Source organism: Dermochelys coriacea, chromosome 11 (genome assembly GCF_009764565.3).
Source record: "Dermochelys coriacea isolate rDerCor1 chromosome 11, rDerCor1.pri.v4, whole genome shotgun sequence".
Lineage (NCBI taxonomy): Eukaryota > Metazoa > Chordata > Testudines > Dermochelyidae > Dermochelys > Dermochelys coriacea.
Genome location: NC_050078.2, coordinates 69,774,886 through 69,795,816, shown reverse-complemented (window position 1 = coordinate 69,795,816; position 20,931 = coordinate 69,774,886). Strand labels below are relative to the sequence as shown.

General features: G+C 44.4%; 1 long non-coding RNA gene across 2 annotated transcripts; it reads right to left on the bottom strand.

Annotated features, from left to right (window-relative positions):
• Positions 1-9,760: 9,760 nt before the first annotated feature.
• On the bottom strand, positions 9,761-17,728 carry LOC119863715. 2 transcript variants are annotated; one of them, XR_005295712.2, is made up of 3 exons: positions 17,576-17,728; positions 16,357-16,521; positions 9,761-10,978 (listed from the first exon to the last, which is right to left on the bottom strand). It is a non-coding gene; the product is annotated as an uncharacterized LOC119863715 (long non-coding RNA). The 2 variants fall into 2 exon arrangements; XR_005295713.2 differs by having other exon boundaries at positions 17,595-17,721.
• Positions 17,729-20,931: the final 3,203 nt, after the last annotated feature.

Sequence of the window (20,931 nt, the reverse complement as noted above, 5' to 3'; positions counted from 1 at the left end):
GAGCCATCGCTCTCTCAGATCTTGGGAGATAGACCAGTCCTTGCTTACAGACAGCCCCCCAATCTGAAGCAAATACTCACCAGCAACCACACACCACACAACAGAACCACTAACCCAGGAACCTATCCTTGCAACAAAGCCCGTTGCCAACTCTGTCCACATATCTATTCAGGGGATACCATCATAGGGCCTAATCACATCAGCCACACTATCAGAGGCTCCTTCACCTGCGCATCTACCAATGTGATATATGCCATCATGTGCCAGCAATGCCCCTCTGCCATGTACATTGGCCAAACTGGACAGTCTCTACGTAAAAGAATGAATGGACACAAATCAGACGTCAAGAATTATAACATTCAAAAACCAGTTGGAGAACACTTCAATCTCTCTGGTCACTCGATCACAGACCTAAGAGTGGCTATACTTCAACAAAAAAGCTTCAAAAACAGACTCCAACGAGAGACTGCTGAATTGGAATTAATTTGCAAACTGGATACAATTAATTTAGGCTTGAATAGAGACTGGGAATGGATGAGTCATTACACAAAGTAAAACTATTTCCCCATGGTATTTCTCCCTCCCACCCCACCCCCCACTGTTCCTCTGATATTCTTGTTAACTGCTGGAATTAGCCTACCTGCTTGTCACCATGAAAGGTTTTCCTCCTTCCCCCCCCTGCTGTTGGTGATGGCTTATCTTAAGTGATCACTCTCCTTACAGTGTGTATGATAAACCCATTGTTTCATGTTCTCTGTGTGTGTGTATATAAATCTCTACTCTGTTTTTTCCACCAAATGCATCCGATGAAGTGAGCTGTAGCTCACGAAAGCTTATGCTCTAATAAATTTGTTAGTCTCTAAGGTGCCACAAGTACTCCTTTTCTTTTTATAAATACATATGATCTGTGACACTCTAGGACCAGATTCTGCCATGCTTTCTGCTACTGGTTAATACCTTACTCCTTGAGCAGTCCCACTGAAGCCAAATGTACTACTTATTGGAAGGGAAGCATTGTCCAGTCTATGGGAATTGGTGCAGCTGCATTGCACAGACTGGTGTATTTCCTCCATCACCATGCAGACACAGACTACAGCTGTTCATTAACCACATTCTGACCTCTGCCTCACATCTGTACACATGGCTACACCTAGACAGACAGTGACTGCTTCCACATATATGTACATATGGCCACCTGTCAGGGCTGTACACATCGAGTACACCATGGCAACCATGAACTGAGCCACATGTATATGCAGTCTGTTCTGGCTAGAATATATGCACAAAACGACCCACAGCCACTTCAAAACACACATGCACTGAAGAGAGGTGGTGATAGCATGCCCATATGCTCACTTGCACATATTGTCTCAAACACCGGGTGAAATCCTGGCCCCTCTGAAGTCAATGGCAAAATTCCCTTGGCTTCAATGGGACCAGGGTCTCATTCACAATGTGACACACAGTCTCCCTCATGCAGACACCCTGTACAGTCCAGCCCCCAGACAGCCTTCATTCAAACCCAGTCCCTACCTCCAGACATACCCCGATTCCATGTCAAACCACACACGCACACAGAGATGCTCACATTCTGCACACATGGAATCAGTGTTATCTGCAAATATATTTACACACAGAGACCCACTAACCATATAAATGAGAGGACCATATCATATACACGGAGCCTTTATATATGCTCACTGCTACAAATTCTCCATTTTTTACTTTTTAGGTATTGCTTATTTTATATTTTCCTTCCTTTTTCTCTCTGTTCCTTACATTTTTAAAGAAATATTTCAAAACTCCAGGCAATTCTATGCAAAAAAAAAAAACCAACAACCCTACATTGACTGATTGTTAAGATCATACAACTAAGCACACAAAAACCAGATACCACTGCATTATAGATCATCCAACATTAACTCTGCTCCCTGGGAAACTTTATTTGAAAAAAATGTATCTAATGCTGTCACTAGAGACATTGTAATGCACAAGCTCTAGGAGGAAGAGTTTATACTGTGCATTTCAACTTAAAATTTAAAATGTCTGGACTTATGTATATTTCTCATCACACATTTTATAAATGTCAATTTTTATGTAGAGAAGTACTTTCTATTGTCACATTTGAGAAATCATGTAGGATCAAATAAAGGCAGTATTGCACTTCAAATACACAAAGAAACAGAACCAAGATTGAATGGCTGTTCAATGGTATCTCATCATTTCCTGAGTTGTGTGTTGTTTAAGTGTGCAGGCCCAAAATACCAAGTGTGCAATCTTAAACACCATCAACTTCAAAAAGTCAGACTCCTGTGTGAAAACTTTACCTACCTAAGGTTATTATAAATTAAAGAGATTAGAGAGAAAAAAAGCCAGTTTCATTATTGCATTTGACAGTACTTTATTCAAGGGAAAAACTGAAACTGACTATACACAGTCAGTTTGCTTTGTGTGGGTCTCTTGCATAGCAACAAGCAAGAGAAACACTTTTTTCAAAAATAGGAAAATGTAATTGTAAAATTACCAAAATTGGCAAATGATGTGAGGGGCATTTGTAACTACTATTAACACTTTTTTTCAAATTGACAAGGTTTCAAGTTGATGGTCCCTTTAGCACTGAACTGATGTAGCTTTTGCCTGGCACAGAAATAAATATAACATATTTACATAGAAACTTTCTTCCCAAAGGGCTTTACAAATGGAACAGATGAAAAAGCCTGCAAATACTTGAGTATCTTTATGCATGTAGTAGTCTCCACTCCATGGTGTTACTCATGTGGAAAGTTACTCCCCTGTCTATGTGTTTTCAGGACTGAGGCCTATCTGCACAGATATTTCCCACTCCACTGAAATGATGCCACCTCTGAGATAAGATATAGGAGCAGTTTAGGTAAAGAAATGAAAATACCATATTTGATTGAAAGTACAGAGCAAATGTAGGAAGGCAGGATGTAATTAATAAAGGTAGAATTTGGTCAGGTCATTTGGCTTAACACTTCCCTTACTAATGATGCCATGAGATATTTAACAATATGCCCACAAATCAGCAGGATCTTGATTTTACATGTGACCGGAGAGGCAGATTCCCATCATCATAATGCCTCCTGGCACCATGCTGAGCCACGAGGTAAGTACTGACCCAGAGGAAAGAGTGCCACTGGCTAGAGCATCACCAGCACCCCTTTCTGCAAGTCTCCCGCTGAAATGCTGATCCAGCCTGACCCCTGTTAGCACACAAGGGCTGATGGATTACATGACAAAGTGATACAGCTGCAGCTCCAGTAACCTGCAGAGGGACGTGCTGCACAGAGGCTACAGAATTTGTACATATTAACAAGTAAAATCAGGTATATAAGAAGCCCTTCCAAAGGGGCAGCATCAGCATACAGGTGATACAACACCTAAGGCAAAAAATAACCTAGGTAAATTTAAGATTGTGTAGAATTGTGGCAGCCACCACTGCCTTCCTGCCTTCCAGCCTCTGCCAGGTATCTGAGCCATGATTTCTGGAGTGCTGAAATTTAACCTATTTCCAACCAATGATCAGGCTCTGCATCTGCTTGTCTCCACCAAAGAATTCCATTGTGGATTTTCCTTTTTGTTAAAAAACAAAACAAAACAAAAACTTACTTTCAACACATTTCTGCTCTCCCTGTTGATTTGGAGGTACAGTAATGGCATGAGAACCAGAAGCACATGCCCTTCCATTTTGTGGAAGATCTTTACTGGCTTTTCAATGGGCTGTATAGATCTAAGCAAAGCACAAGCAATTGTCCAAACAAAGGACTTCCCAGAAAATTGAACACTAAAGGAAATTCCTTCTCCATAATCTCAGTCCCTTTATAACTAGCAGCTGTTTGCAGATTCTTCTGCACAAGGAGGAAACATACACTTATCAACAGATGCAATTCCAGGCCAGCACAAGAGCTAGATAATGATTAAGCCTCACTATTTTCGCCCTTATTTGGTGTATCACCTGTATGCTAATGTGGCTCTGAATTTTGCCCAGGGTTAGAAGCCAGTAAAAAACAACAGGTGCTGCAAGATTATGATCTCAGAACATTATAGGGGAAAACTGCAACTGTTCATCTGAGTGTTTATTATGGGACAGCAAGACTCCAAAGTGGGACTAATCACATGCTTATAGTTTAAGACAGGGATGGCCTCTTTTCTGTGTTTGTACAGCACCCAGCACAATGGGACCTCAGTCCTGACTGGGGCTTTTTGGTACTACCAAGACATAAATATTTACTACTGTTATTAAGTGCTTTGCTGGATCATGGCCTAAAGCCACACTCTAGTCCTAGATATTTATCAAGCCCTTCATAAGCCATTGAGTGCACACATCATGTAATTATCTGTGTCTCTGAGTTTCTGTGCAGACAACCAGTTGCACATTCATTTTTCCAAGATTGAAAATCAGCTGGCAAGGTGGCTCAGACAGTGCTGAACTTGTGCCAGGCTTACCAGGACTGAGCCTCCGGCACCTCTAGGATTGGCAGTTCATAGCTCAGGCACTTCTGGGCTTGCTGCATCAGTTACAAATGTAAAAAAAAATTGCTGGAGCCCTGGCACCTCTCTCATTACAAATTAAGTACTGGGTGCAGATGTATATGTTTAACCACTTTCATGCTGCTTAACACACTGTGCCTGAAAAGTAGATGCCATACAAGACACAGAGTTCTGGCTCATCATGCTGGTCTTTTCCCATCAAAAGGCCGGCATTCCTATGGGATGGTGGTGTTCCAGAGAGCACCCACAAATGCTATTCCCACATAGGGCTTGCAGCAACAGACAGTAGCAAGAGTTAACTATATGAACCATTTTGACATTCTGTTGGAGCATTTTATCAAAGTCATGGTTAATTCTGGCTTTTTCCATACCACCTGCCAGCATTTACAAGTACTGGTGAGCTAACTACACCAGCAATCTTGTAGGCCACAAATGTTATTTTAGGAATATCAGTTTCATTTTGAGAAGCTGAAACTTTTGTCAATTTCAAGACAGAATTGTTCCCTTTCATTTAGGCATTTTTTCAACTGTGGGCTTTAATATGTAGGATCTGAGTTATACATGGTTTGGACTCTTATTGGAAATGGCAGATTTTGAATGACAGGCATTCCTCCAAGACTGTAAAACAATTGCACTCATTGACTCACTAGGGCCGGGGTAGGCAACCTACAGCACGCATGCCAAAGGCGGCACACGAGCTGATTTTCAGTGGCACTCACACTGCCTGGGTCCTGGCCACTGGTCCGGGGGGCTCTGCATATTAATTTAATTTTAAATGAAGCTTCTTAAACATTTTTAAAACCTTATTTACTTTACATACAACAATAGTTTAGTTATATATTATAGACTTATAGAAAGAGACTTTCTAAAAATGTTAAAATGTATTACTGGCACGAGAAACCTTAAATTAGAGCAAATAAATGAAGACTCGGCCCACCACTTCTGAAAGGTTGCTGACCCCTGCACTAGGGCCTTGTTACAGCCACTGGCATTTCAAACTATTTATTAAGTCTAGCCAGGTTCTGCACCCCAAAGTATGCTCACACCATGTTTTGTCAAGTACAATTGGGGGTGATGGACAGCTTAGTGTTAGATGATTGTTAGAAGACCGGATCCGTCACTTTTACTGATTGTGGGAAGTATTAAACAAAGTCACCCTAATGCTTCTCCTGTTAAAGAAAATAAGGGCCAAATCTATCACTCTACTTTAACATACAGCAGCCTGCAACATGCCCCCTAAGGATTGCTGGGGCCACTGGGGATTGCAGCATTATGCTCCAGCCATGCCCACTCCCTTGTCTGGCAAGTCTCTGGCACGCTCCCTTCACTATGGAATTCATGACGGGAAGGCATAGCACTGGGTATAGTCTCTTTACAGCATCTATATTTAGACTGTAAGCTCTCCAAGCACAGAGCATCTTTTTGTTCTGTTTGTACAGCTCCTAGCACAAGGGGGCCCTAGTCCTCGAGTGGGGCTCCCAGGCACCACAATAACAGTAATATCATCATTATCTGAAGATTTCCCTACATTATGGGAATCCTAGCTGGCTTCAGGATTCTCTATGTTTCCAGAATGATGTAAATTAGCCTCAGTGATGACACTGGTTGCTACTTGCTGTATTACTAGGAAGTCAGGTCCTCACTGAGAGTTCTGTATGTGTATAGACTGCAGGGTACAAATCACCTGGATCTACAGGACTAAAATTAAGTGCTAGATCGAGGTGTCAAAATGTTAAAGCGGCAGATTGCTTGATGAAAAGTTCTGGACAGAATGAATGATGTTTGGATAGAGAATAAGAATGTTACCATATGTAATTCTCAGCTCCGACTGGTTAACTCTTCCTTCATGACAGGAATGCGAACTGGCAGCATGTTGAGCAGTGGATACTTGAACCGATACAAAATACATGTTGGCATAAACATATTTAGATATTTGAAACAAATGGCAAGATGAATCCAAAATGCTTCCAGGATTCACAGTTAGCAAGGCTGCCAGCATTTCAGTTTCTGGAATGACTGGGCTGAAATCTTTGTGTGTGGGGAAAAAAACACTGTAAAAACATTTTAAAGAGCAAAGTGTACATGACAGCCTAAGAAGAAGTCACCCTCTTGGACCAGCCATTTTGTGGTGAAACTACTTTGATCGGAAATGCACTGCCAGAAAGGGCCTGATCCAGCTCCCACTGGAGCAGATTCTGATACCCTTACTCACAGTGAACCGTAGATTGAAGTCAGGAGGACTGCTTGTGGTGTGAAGTGCTACTCCAGGTAAGTGTTTCAGAATCTCGGCTATCAAGGCCAATGGCAGTCTTTCTGTTGGCTTCAGCGGGAGTAGGATTAGGCCCAATTATGGCACCTCTTTATTCCTACTGATGTTCCTAGAATCAAGAGCACAATAGAGTGTGCGTGCTGGGGAAAGGGGGAATAATTCAGTCACTACATGAAGCTATTGTTAACAGACACCAAAGGTATATATTTATTTTAAGTATTGGCATCAAATATACTCTGGCAGCATTACCAGAACAAGGTTTTTTTTCCTCTTCCCTCCAGTGGCTTGCTAGAAAAATGCTGCATAAGTACATCTGTACTAATAAAAGGGCCAGCATGTTAGCATGGCAGTTCTGGGTGTTAAGAAATGTGCGGTAGATCTGTAGGGTCAGAGTCAGACCGTGCCACAAATGGGAAAATGTGGCCCTGGGACGCGTGGAAATCAGTGATGACACTGGTTGCTACTTGCTGTATTACTAGGAAGTCAGGCCCAGTAAAACAGTTTTACTCTTGCAGGTGAATTCAAACATGCAGCTGATTTATTCATTTATTAGGAAAGAAAAATACAAACCAGTATTACGATGCGATGCATTGAGTGTCTGAGCTAAAGATGCTAATGGGAAAACACTCCATTTACTCGAATGGGCTTTGGATCAGCCCCTTAACCTGTATTTAAAAACAAACCTATCCTCAAATTGTAAGCCTCAGGCTCCTGCTGAATTGCCAGTGAGGCCTTTGGTATTGCACCCCTAAAGTACATTATTTCTTACTATCATTCTTTAAGCCCTCTTTGTCTGGCCATTGTATGTCTGGAATTTATGTTGACTCCAAGAGTCATATTGAGAGCATTCATTTTTCCCCTTCAAGTGCATTGAGCCAGGTGAAGAGTCCTAAGCAAAATTTAATGGTGTCATGCAGTACACTGTAACTAGCTGCCAAGTTCCAGTGCCGAAGTAGCTGTGGTTTACATGATGGATGAGTGAACCTGGTGGTCGTACAACGGTAATAAACGTTTTTATAAAAATGACAGCTAGCTAGCTAGTCTGTAAACTGTTCTGGGTTCCTTAGTGATGAGAGCGTATGTGACAAAGTATCATTCTATTACTAAATAGAAATAGAATTTACTTATTATAATACACCTTCACCCCAAACTTTTAACCATCTCTAGAATAAAACTTGAACCAAGCTTTCTGAGGTTCTGAAATATTCTTCTACATGTTTTTCTATTTACCCTTTCAGGATGGAACCAGGTGCTTTTGGCCAAAATCTTATGAGAAAGTTTTCTCTCAAAGTGTTTCCAGCTGAGACCAGAAGGAAAAAGTACCTTCAGGCCCAAAATAAGGTGTTTCCCTGCGATTTACAGATCTACTGTATTTTACATAGGTTCTGATAGTTTGGCTCTGAGTATCCCATCTATTGAACGCTAGTACAAGCAGAACCTAAACTCCGAACTTTCTAAAGTTGTCCCTGACTATGAGTATAATTAGGGATGAGAGGAATTATTTGTCTGCCAGAGTATTTTACAGTTTAATAATAACTGTCTGCACATGCATGAAAATCAGTCTTGAAAGCTTCAAACATAAAAGACAGTGGGGAAGAAGTGACTTTTACTATATTGACCCAGCAGACTGGCATAAATTGCCTGAATGTTAAGATAATAAACTACCATTACACCATTTAAAAATAATATTTATCTACTGAAGTTCTGTCTGGTGCAACAAAGCCATCAATTTTGTACAGTTTGAAGCATATTAAATTATAAAGTGGAAGCCCTCAAACACCACAGCTTTATCTACCAGGAATTCACACGATAAGGTTATTCTTTTACTAAGAATTAGCAAACAAGGGGACTGCATGTTTAGATTATCTTGGCACAAAGCGGTTTGTGGCAGATGTCTCCATTTACGGCCTGCTCCAGCTCCCATTGAGTTTTCCCATAGGCTTCAGTGGAAGTTAAATTAGGCCCTGATTCAGCAGTCCTTTGGGTATGTCTATACTTCGAGCTGGGGGGAGGGGGAGGTGTAATTCCCAGCTCGAGAAGACATACCCATGCTAGCTAGAGTGTAGCTGTGTCAGAGGGAGGGGCTGGCTGCCCCATGTACGAGTCTAGCGTCTCAGAGGGGTACATCCTTGGGGAAGGAGCTAGCTCCTCCTGTTGTTTGCACTGCCGTGGCTACATGGCTAGTTTGAGTGACTAGCTCTCTCAGAACTAGCTCAGGTACATCTCCTCAAACTGGGAATTAACCCCTCCACTCCAACTCAAAAAGTAGACATTCCCTTACCCACAGAGAGCAGTACCCCTCCTGTGAGTGGCTCTACTGAGCTCAGCTCCCATAAGGATGCTTTGAGCTGCTCTGGAGGCACAAAGTAGCCTTAAAACTGGCCTAAATGGCCAGGTTGTAATTCCACAGGTGTAGCACCATTTCCCAATAGTGTAGAACTGGCATAGCTGGTTCTATCTACCCCCTTCTCAGTGCCCAAAGTAAGGAACACCCCAGGGACATGTCAGAGAGGAGGCCATAATTCAGATTTTCTTTCCCTAGGAACACAGAGGACGGTGTGTTCTGGTAGACAGGACACTGGGCTGGGAGTCATGAGACCTAGGTTTCCATCCCTAGATCTGTGCCTGAGCTGCTGTGTGACCTTGGACAGGTCACTTCATCTCTTGGTGGGTCTGTTTCCTTTCCCAACCTTTGTCTGCTGTGTCTCTTTAGGGCAGAGAGAGTTTCTTACAATGTGCCTGTACAGTACCTAGCACACTGGCACTCTGATCTCACTTGGGCCTCCTAGGTGCTAATGTAATAATAAGACAACCCTAACTAGTGCTGGGGTCTGAACTGGTCCCTGTAGCCCCAACCATCTTTACCCTTCTATCTTGGGTTCAGGCAAACATCACATGTGTAAGCATGAGGCCATTTAATGGTTTATTTATTAATAACCCAGGTAGTCACACTTCATCTCATGGGTTTTTGTTCTGTTCAGATTTTTATCACTTTCAGATATTAAGTGAATTGTGGTGTCTAGGATGCACCTTGGAAAAGTAAACCTGCATGCACCCGCTCTAAGCTGACTTTATCCCACATAAAGGATCACTCCCCTTGCTTAGAGTCTGACCTCTCTGGCTGGTCTCAAACCCTCTGACAACTCCCTCGCCCAGCTTAAAACAATGCCCCACATTACATCAGATAAAGCTGTCTAAGGGAGACAAACCCTTTCCATCAAAGAGAAAGATAAGGGGCAGACAGCTGATGCAGGAGGCAGTGAAGTCTGCAGAATATTGTTTGAGACAGTCAGGGAATTCTCATTGCTCTGTACTGAGGGGTCTTACCAGTGACTCACAGGGCAGTTTGTGGGGGAGAGAGGGACGTTGCTGCACAAAGCCAGGCTTGCTTTGCTCATTTCATATTTCTGTGATGAGTCAGCACTTTCAGGTTATTCATGAGCAAAGATGAAACATTTCATTCTTGCTCTACTTTGAAGGGAATGAAAAGTGACTGCTAATGGGTTGGGCCAGTCATCCCTTTTGCCCCAGGTATAGAGAAGAATAGCAGCTCTGTGGCATCAATCCTCTGTTTCGGACAACACGGAGACCCCTCAATTGGTGCTCCATAGGGTTTAATGTGGGAGGCATTGGAGCTGCCACCCACAGCATTCTTGCCCCCAGCTACAGCAGATCTCGAACCAGTTATCCGCACTCAGGCATGTGTGCCTTCAGGCATGTGATGTGGGGTACACTTGGTCAACAGCAGCCTGGTTTCTGTAGATGACATGCTGCCATTGTGAAGGGGAAACCATAGAAGCAAGGGGGAGTAGCCAATCTTCAACAGGAATAGAGGTCCCCTTCCTTAGAGATCCCTAGCACTGGGTGCCTACATGCACCCCTTAAGCTTGTGGCCTCTGAAGCCCTCCCCCTTGAGCAGAAGATTTGGAGAAACTTCCCTGAGGTCATCTTCATGGAATTTCCTGGCCTACTAACCCCATCCATGATAAGTGGAAGGGAACCATCTCAAAAGCCGTGGTCATCTTCAGCCAAACAATGGGCATGATCTTGCCTAACTTATACATTCAAAACTCCTGAATAGAGAGAAGTGGCAACTGGAATCTCTGTTCTACTGGAACTTCTGTGATTTCAAACTTTATTTTCATTCCAAATTGGAACAAAGCCAAAAAATTCAAAGATTCCCGTGAAATGAGATTTCTGAAAAAAAAAAATTCATTTCACGTCAATTGAAACATTCTGTTTTAGTAGGTTTCAGAGTAGCAGCCGTGTTAGTCTGTATTTGCAAAAAGAAAAGGAGAACTTGTGGCACCTTAGAGACTAACAAATTTATTTGAGCATAAGCTTTCGTGAGCTACAGCTCACTTCATCGGATGCATTAGCTGTAGCTCACGAAAGCTTATGCTCAAATAAATTTGTTAGTCTCTAAGGTGCCACAAGTTCTCCTTTCTTTCTGTTTTAGTAAAACATGACGTTTTGTTCCAGTTTTGACCATTTTAAAAATGTATCTTATAATTTAACATAATGACATTATAACAAAATAAAACACTTTGAAGTAAAAAAGTAATTTTGAAACAAATTTCATTTCCCTCTTTTTTTTTTTTTCCCTCAACAGAATTTAGTCACAGAATGAACATGTTGCCACAGAAAATCTTGATTTTGACAAAATGGCACTTAGGGAAAACTGTTCCATCAGAAATTTTTTGACCTACTCTATGCTGGGTCGATTGCATTTCTACTGGTCAGTTCAGGGAACTGGGGGGCAGCTTCACACTAGAAAGAGCAGTGTGGAGCTGATAGCCCAAGGCATGAGCATTACTCATCAATATCTCAGTATTGCTACAATAGCATTGTTTACATGTCAACAAATACCCAGCAATGCCTGCTTCCTGCTGCCAATTTCTTTCTTGCCTTTTACTCTCCCCACTTTTGCCTGCTTCCCTCCCCCCCAAATTTGACAGATTAATGAGAAAATAACTGGAAACTTTATAATAGGGCATTTAGAGCCTTTAATCTCTGGTTATTAACGTTATACTTTGGGGCAGTCACTACTCAAACCAAACCTCCATTGAAACCATTGGCTTGGCTTCAGTGCAAGTTTTGCCTGAGAAAGAAGTAGTGCAGAATCAGGTCCTAAATGAACCTTATTTCCACCACTCCATTTAGTGAAAATGTTTAGCACTTGATAAATGACTTTGCTTTTGAGACTTAGGATCTGATCCTACAAACCTTTATACTGGTAAGTAGGGACCTGAGTCCTGGCGCTACAAATCTTTGCTCATATAAGAACTTATTCAAGTAGGGATTCCTTATATGACCACAAAAAAAATATATATATATTTTTTTTAGGGTAAACTGATAATAAAATTATTGAGCGAGGAAAGAATAGTAAATATGGCAGGTGACCAGCTTGGCTTAACAATGAAATCCTTGCTGAACACAAAAAAGAAGCTTACAAGAAGTGGAAGATTGGACAAATGACCAGGGAAGAGTATAAAAATATTGCTCAGGCATGCAGGAGTGAAATCAGGAAGGCCAAATCACACCTGGAGTTGCAGCTAGCAAGAGATGTTCAGAGTAACATGAAGGGTTTCTTCAGGTATGTTAGCAACAAGAAGAAAGTCAAGGAAAGTGTGGGCCCCTTACTGAATGAGGGAGGCAACCTAGTGACAGAGGATGTGGAAAAAGCTAATGTACTCAATGCTTTTTTTGCTTCTGTCTTCACGAACAAGGTCAGCTCCCAGACTACTGCACTGGGCAGCACAGCATGGGGAGAAGGTGACCAGTCCTCTGTGGAGAAAGAAGTGGTTCGGGGCTATTTAGAAAAGCTGGACAAGCACAAGTTCATGGGACTAGATGCGCTGTATCCGAGAGTGCTAAAGGAGTTGGCGGATGTGATTGCAGAGCCATTGGCCATTATCTTTGAAAACTCATGGTGATCGGGGGACAACTGGAAAAAGGCTAATGTAGTGCCCATCTTTAAAAAAGGAAAGAAGGAGGATCCAGGGAACTACAGGCCACCTCACTTCAATCCCTGGAAAAATCATGGAGCAGGTCCTCAAGGAATGAGGGGAAAGCGGTGGACATGTTATTCCTTGACTTTAGCAAAGCTTTTGTATTCTTGTCAGCAAGTTAAAGAAGTATAGGTTGGATGAATGGACTATAAAGGTGGATAGAAAGAGTGGTGAGCTGGAGCCGGTTCGCACTGGTTCGCTAGAACCGGTTGTTAAATTTAGAAGCCCTTTTAGAACCGGTTTTCCCGTGAGGGACAACCAGCTCTAAAAGGGCTTCTAAATTTAACAACCAGCCAAAAGTGGCGCCTTAGGCGCCGACTCCGTGGGTGCTCCAGGGCTGGAGCACCCCGGGGGAAAATTTGATGGGTGCAGAGCACCCACCGGCAGCTCCCCGCCCCACCCCGCGCCCGGCCCCAGCTCACCTCCGCTTCGCCTCCTCCCCTGAATGTGCCGCTCTGCCCTGCTTCTCCGCCCCCCACCCCCAGGCTTCCTGCAAATCAGCAGTTCAGGCGGGAAGCCGGGGCGGGCTGAGAAGCAGGCGGCAGCTTCACGCTCAGGCCCAGGGAGGCGGAGGTGAGCTGGTGCAGGGAGGGGGGCAGAGGAGGGCCGCCCCTGCCACAGCAGGTAACCCGGTGGGGGGCGCAGGGGAACCGCTCCCAGCCCCAGCTCACCTCCGCCTCCCTGGGCCCGAGCGGGAAGCCGCCGCCTGCTTCTCAGCCCTCCCCGGCTTGCCACCGAACAGCTGATTGGCGGGAAGCCGAGGGGGGCAGGACATGGAGAAGCAGGGCGGGGCGGTAGGTTCAGGGGAGGAGGCGGAGCGGAGGTGAGCTGGGGCCAGGCGCGGGGCAGGGCGGGGAGCTGCTGGTGGGGGTTCTGCACCCACCAAATTTTCCCTGTGGGGGCTCCAGTCCCAAAGCACCCAGGGAGTCAGTGCCTAAGACGCCACTTTTGATGTGATCAATGGGGGGAGCAGCTGCTCCCCCTGATCCCCCCCAGCTACGCTCCCCCGCCCTTAGGAGCCAGAGGGACCTGCCAGATGCTTCCTGGGAGTTGCCCCAGGTAAGCATCGCCGGGACTCCCCACCTCACCCCCCGGCAGGTCCCTCTGGCTCTTGGGGTGGGGTGGGCACCCACTATGGTGGCCCACGAGACCCTCCTACCCAGTTCTGGGGACTGTCGGGGACAAGGGAGGGGGGTGGATGGGGCAGGGGCCAGGGGGGGTCAAGGAACACAGGGGGTTGGATGGGGCAGGAGTCCCCGTGGGGCGGGGGTGGGCCACGACCCCCTCATGGTGCGAGGATGGAACCGGTTGTTAAGATTTTGGCAGCTCATTACTGGATAGAAAGCTGGCTAGATTGTCGGGATCAACTTGTAGTGATCAATGGCTTCATGTCTAGTTGACAACCAGTATCAAGTGGAGTGCCCCCAGGGTCAGTCCTGGGGCCGGTTTTGTTCAGCATCTTCATTAATGATCTGGAGGATGGCATGGATTGCACCCTCAGCAAGTTTGCAGATGACACTAAACTGGGAGGAGTGGTAGATACGCTGGAGGGTAGGGATAGGATACAGAGGGCCCTAGACAAGTTAGAGGATTGGGCCAAAAGAAATCTGATGAGATTCAACAAGGACAAGTGCAGAGTCCTGCACTTAGGACAGAAGAATCCCATGCACCGCTACAGACTAGGGACCGAATGGCTAGGCAGCAGTTCTGCAGAAAAGGACCTAGAGGTTACAGTGGACAAGAAGCTGGATATGAGTCAACAGTGTGCCCTTGTTGCCAAGAAGGCTAACGGCATTTTCAGCTCTATAAGTAGGGGCACTGCCAGCAGATGGAGGGACGTGATCGTTCGCCTCTATTCGACATTGGTAAGGCCTCATCTGGAGTACTGTGTCCAGTTTTGGGCCCCACACTACAAGGAAAAATTGGAAAGAGTCCAGCAGAGGGCAACAAAAATGATTAGGGGACTGGAACACATGACTTATGAGGAGAGGCTGATGGAACTGGGATTGTTTAGTCTGTGGAAGAGAAGAATGAGGGCGGGTTTGATAGCTGCTTTCAATTACCTGAAAGTGGGTTCCAAAGAGGATGGATCTAGACTGTTCTCAGTGGTAGCAGATGACAGAACGAGGAGTAATGGTCTCAAGTTGCAGTGGGGGAGGTTTAGGTTGGATATTAGGAAAAATATTTTCACTAGGAGGGTGGTGAAACACTGGAATGCGTTACCTAGGGAGGTGGTGGAATCTCCTTCCTTTGAGGTTTTTAAGGTCAAGCTTGACAAAGTCCTGGCTGGGATGATTTAGTTGGGGATTGGTCCTGCTTTGAGCAGGGGGTTGGACTAGATGACCTCCTGAGGTCCCTTCCAACCCTGATATTCTATGATTCTATGATAACGATTTGTTACTATTTATATATGACTGGAGTCTATCCCTCCCGCCAATCCCAAAACACACACTATATCCTTTTTCAAATGACAAGAGTCAGATATTTCTGAGTACTTTCATTACCAGTTCAGTTGCTGGTTACCTCTCTCTCCCCATTTTCTCACAATTCTCTTGTTGCCACTTTGTCCCCATCCCTCTTTTTCTTTAGGTCTCTCTGATTCTTACCTGTTCCTCTACTAGGTACTCCTGCAATACAAATACAGATTCAAACTGAGACTGGGCCCCGTTATGCTCGGGGCTGTGTATACACATGGTCAGAGACAGTCCCCGCCCTGAAGGATTTGCAGTCCAAACAGACCATACGGAGACAAGGGAAGCAGAGGTAGAGAGAGAAGTGACTTGCCCAAGTTCACACCACCCATCAACAGCAGAACTGGGAACAGAACCCAGGTTTCCTGAGACCCAGTGCAGTGGCCACTGGATCACACTTCCTCTCTCCTTCTTTGCTTCCGTGTCCCTTATTTTTCTCTCTCGGCTTTATAAGAGCGGAAAAAAAGAACAAGGGTAGCTACCTCTACTCCTCTCCACAACATTACACAGTTTGAAATGTTTCCGAGAGCCAGATCCTTCAAGCACAGGAGGATCACACATGCTCTGAAAGGAGATGAACTGTCTTGGTAACTTTCCAGTGAGTGGAATTTATGATGTTTGTTCTAAAGTAGTGATCTTATGGAGAAAATATGACATCGGTGTCTTAATGGAGCAACCAGCAAATGAGCTGTAAAGCCCATCACAATGTAATAAAGTGCCTGTCAGGATGAAAAATTAAACAAATACAAAGTTATGTTCCAATAATGTTAAGATTCAGATAGTCCAAATCTGAAGAATAGTCTAGGCTGGATTCTCCTGTCTGTTCCAGCCACTTTGTGCAGCTTAAAGGGAGTGAAGAAGGCAGATTTCAGTAGTGGCTGGTGAGCAGGGCATTTCTCTGTGCACTGGGGTAAAGCTGGTGGAGGCAGTGAAGCCAACCACCCCCCACGGACAGCCAGTGAAGGGAGGAGGGGACATGGTGGAGTACAACTCCCCATTCCTATCTGGTATAAAGTCACTTAGGGTCTGCCTTCGCTGCAGAGTTAAGACAGGCCCTTACTCTGGTGCTGCCCCAACCAGTCAAAAAACACACCTGGGTTTAGTGGTGCTTTCAAGCCAGGCTGGCTGGCACAGCGGGGGTGTTAGAGTCCAGGTTCCACTTTCGCTCGGGCTGGTCACCTGCCCACTTTGCAGTGAGGATGTAGGAGGATAAACCACTCGAGCGCTGATAATCCTCAGATGTATTGCCAAAGTTCCACTGTAAAAAAGAAAAGGAGTACTTGTGGCACCTTAGAGACTAACAAATTTATTTGAGCATAAGCTTTCGTGAGCTACAGCTCACTTCATTGGATGCATTTGGTGGAAAATACAGTGTGGAGATTTATATACACACACAGAGAACATGAAACAATGGGTTTTATCATACACACTGTAAGGAGAGTGATCACTTAAGATGAGCTATTACCAGAAGGACAAACAAGTTCTTCCAGAATTTTCCAGGAAAGAATCAGAGTGACTCAGCTTATTGCAGCACAAAGAACATGGGAGATGTCCCGAGAAGCCCTACCCACAATCACGAGGGACTGCAGCACCAGCAAAGACCTGGTACTGAGAGTAGGGCTTTTCAGTGTGGCTGCTCACCTCTGGGGCAGGCTGGCCTGCATGCTCAGACCCTGGTGCTGATGACCCAAGTTAGCTTTGCAGTGCCCTTAGGGATTTTATACTGGTGGCTTAATTTACATCAGGCCTTGCCTACTCCATCTTCTGTGATATACCCAGGCTACAATCCAGACTAATGAGTAGCTGGCTCACCCCTGCCCTCCAGCCTGGGATGCCATTACACGGCTTGGCTGCTGCAGCCTCCAGCCTGGACTGCTCAAAAACAGCCTCCAGAATACAAGTCTTTCTGCTGTGTCTGTGAAGGTGGCTGGCTGCAGCACATACCTGGGTTCTAACCAGCCTGAATTATAAAGCAAGGTGACCCCAACACACTTCCAATCCCAGAAAGCTATGTCCTGTATTGCCCAGCCCTCTCCTGGACAATACAAATGTATATAGGTCTGTTATTTCATCAATGGAAATAACATGCTCACATTTTATCATCTCAAACAGAGTTTCCCCAGACACTTCAATTGAAACACACTGGATTAAATAAAACAATAAGAGAAGTTTAACAACTGCAAAGAGACATTTTAAGTGAATACAAATCCTGATGCATAAAAGTCAGAAATGATTACAAGAAAGATAGAGATAAAAATGGAACTAATGCCTAACTTAATAAACTAAGGTAAATTCAAAGCAAAGTTTCTTACCACATGCTCTCAATCTTACCGGCCAAATTTTTTAGGCCAGGACTCTCCTTCTTTTTAATGGCTGCTTCCTTTGTCCCTTCTCGTGCAGTGAATTGATGGGCAGTGAGTGAGAAGGGTGTCTGCCTCTTCTTTTTATACTCCTGTCCCCCCAGTTTGAGAAACATTTCCAGCTGGGAGCAAGGCCGCAGGCAGTCTCTGTGGAAGGGAACTCCATGCTGTTACTTTGCTAAGATGTAGATGTGTCACCCACGCCCCTTTTCCTGCCAAAGAATGGCCACTTAGCCCATTGGCCCATTGGCCTTGTTTACACCTGGCTGAGGTGTCCGTTTGCCCTTGGAGGATTGGTTTGGCCACTCCCCCAACTTGGAACATGTGCTAATAACACCATACAGTGGAATCTTATAACTTTACATACAACATTGCCCCACATCTTACCAGGACAATACTGACCAGATTATGAGCTTTCAAATAATACCTCACCTGGCATACCTTATACAAAGACTACTGCAACAGTGGACATACGGGTATATTCTGTTACCCCTCCCACTGGGGTGGGGGAACAGCACTGCAGTTTCCTGCATTCCCCTCTGACTTTGTTTAGATGCAATGGAGAATTGAGGCCTATGAATTTAGGCTCCCATGGATTCTTTAAAGTAACACCATCAGCCATGACAGTCCAAGAAACTGACCTGTGTTGACTGTGGGCCGGTCTTTAACAGATCCTTCCAGGGGATCTGTTAAGACGTGCTCAGGTTTCCATCAACAGCAGACCAAGGCTGTATTCAACCCTACATGCTCTGTAATACTAACAAACCAGAATACTCTTTAAAAGAAGGATCATGTCCTATGGGGGATAGAACGTACTCCTACTTCCATTGAGTTTAAAATTCCAATAAAGCAGGGAGAGCGAAGCCTATTTTCCCCAAGTGAATTATTTGAGCTGTCATCTTCCTCCCCTATATTTTTAGGAGTATTGACTCCACAAGAAAAAGATATCAATGTAAGTTTAACTTGCATTGTGAATCCTCAGACTCCAAAGAAAACTTGTTTTTAGCAGTTAGGCTAGAGAGAAGGGATGGGATAAAAATGATAAGAAGAATGTGGATACCTAGTTCCAACTATTCTCCAACTGGGGTCTCTCATGTGGGTTGATGGGTGTGGTGAGAGTGGGTGCATGGGTGTGTAAGGAGGAAGGGCAGCTTTGAAAGAATCTAACACTTAACTGCTTACAGCTGCTATCTACTCAGCTAGTAAAGATGTATAAACAGGTTATTATTTGTGTCAGGCTGAGGTACTATAATATGCAGGACAAAGAAGGAAAATCCTGAACTGTGCTGGTTAGCTACCCCAACTAGATCCGTGTGGGAAATATTAAGTGTTTTCTGTGAAGTGTCAAACATTTTTAATGGATAGTTTCCAGTTTCTCGATGAAACCTTTTCGTTTTTCCAAAAACTTGTTACAGTAATGTTAAGTTTGGGATACTCTGAAAAGAAACAAAGAGGGTGAACATTCTGGGCCAGATTCTCTCATCTGCGCCATTCACTTTGTACTACTCAGCTTTAGAATGTCCAGGTTTTGGTAAAAAAAATAAAAATTAAAAAACAGCATTGTGCTTTTTGATCAAAGTTTGTTAGTTTTCTGATTTTTTTTCTTAAAGGCCATTTTTGGTCAAAAGTCAGAAATTTTTCAGCCAGCTCTAATGCTAACTAGCTGAGTGGTACAGAAAATGAAACCACTGTGAGAATCTGGCTCTGGGGAGCGTAAGAGACACAACATCACTGATATGATATCCCAAGGACAGAGAGCATAAGTATCCCAGGTGAGTCAGTGAATTCCCTTCAGGACACATTTCAGAGTAGCAGCCGTGTTAGTCTGTATTCGCAAAAAGAAAAGGAGTACTTGTGGCACCTTAGAGACTAAAATTTATTAGAGCATAAGCTCTATGCATCCGATGAAGTGAGCTGGAGCTCATGAAAGCTTATGCTCTAATAAATTTGTTAGTCTCTAAGGTGCCACAAGTACTCCTTTTCTTCAGGACACAGGAAATGAAGTCAGTGTTTGGTATTTTAGCCAATGCAGAATGTGAGGCTGATTCTGTAAGTAATGAAAACTTCAGTATCAGTCCATTTGTTCATCATCCTGACGGCATTAGTGGAAGCCACTAAGCCTCTGTCTTTTAAATGCCTTTGATTTGTTTCTTCAGACAAAACACAGGAGCATTTCAAAATGCCCATCAGTATACACTCTGCTTCCCCTGTTCTATCTGCTTCTCATTGACTCATTTGTATATCAGTGCGGGTATTAGAGGTCCTTCCTGTATAACTTTGTGAACTGGAAGAAAAATATGAAGGACCACAGCTACGGTATTACCTGCTGCACACATTTAGACTATTGTCATCACACACTGAGTCATAGTGCAACAGACAAAACCTCTGCCAGGATAAATAAGTTGTATCATTTGAATAAATCCATTTACCATTAAGAACAAAAATACACAGGCTCAGCAGAATTCCAAAGGGGAATGCAAAAGTGGCTGCGAGCCAGCTCTATGCTCCCCTTATCTTGGAGCTGTCTGACCTTTGAATCCGACACTGGTTTAAGTTAGAAAAGCTACAGGGCTGCTCTAATTTACACTTGCTACAAGGGCCAGTCCAGAAGCCAGAGATCAATAGGAGGCAGGAACACTCCAGCCATGCCTGCTTTCCACCGGCCACAACGCCACTAGAGTTTGGTGTAGGAGCTGCTGCTGTAAATCATCTCTGGCTTTCCCTATGCAGAGGGAATCTTCAAGGAGCCAATTAAGCTGCCTTTAGGGCTGCTTTGTGTTGGAGGAGTGGAAAGCAACTGGAGTAGGGCCAAGGATCTGTCCCAATATCTAAACATGATCACATTCATATGTACATGCAGACAAATACTTCACTAGCTTATTTCATACCCATTTCTCTTCAGGAAAGGAGAGTCCTATATGGCCAAATCATACCCTTGTGCCCATGACAGGCTGTGAGCAGGCAAAGATGCAGGGACAAACAGGGGTGCTACATGGCACACTGCAGCTCAGGACAGGCGGAATGCCCCATGGCTCACAAGGGAGAGTACTGAACAGCACCCATTAAGCCTGCTGCTGAAAGATGCTGCCTGCATTGCACCCCTTGTCTACATTCAGGTGCTAGCAGGTGCTCAAGAGGGCAGGCTCCTGACCTTATCTCCACCCCAGCTGAACACACCTTGGAGAGCACTGCCAGGACAGTGTGTTGGTCAACCTGAGGGGGCACAAGTGGCAGCATTCTGCTGTTGCATTGTGGAGAAACCCCTTGTATTCCTTCTCCCATTAGCATGTTTCCAGACAGGCAGCTGG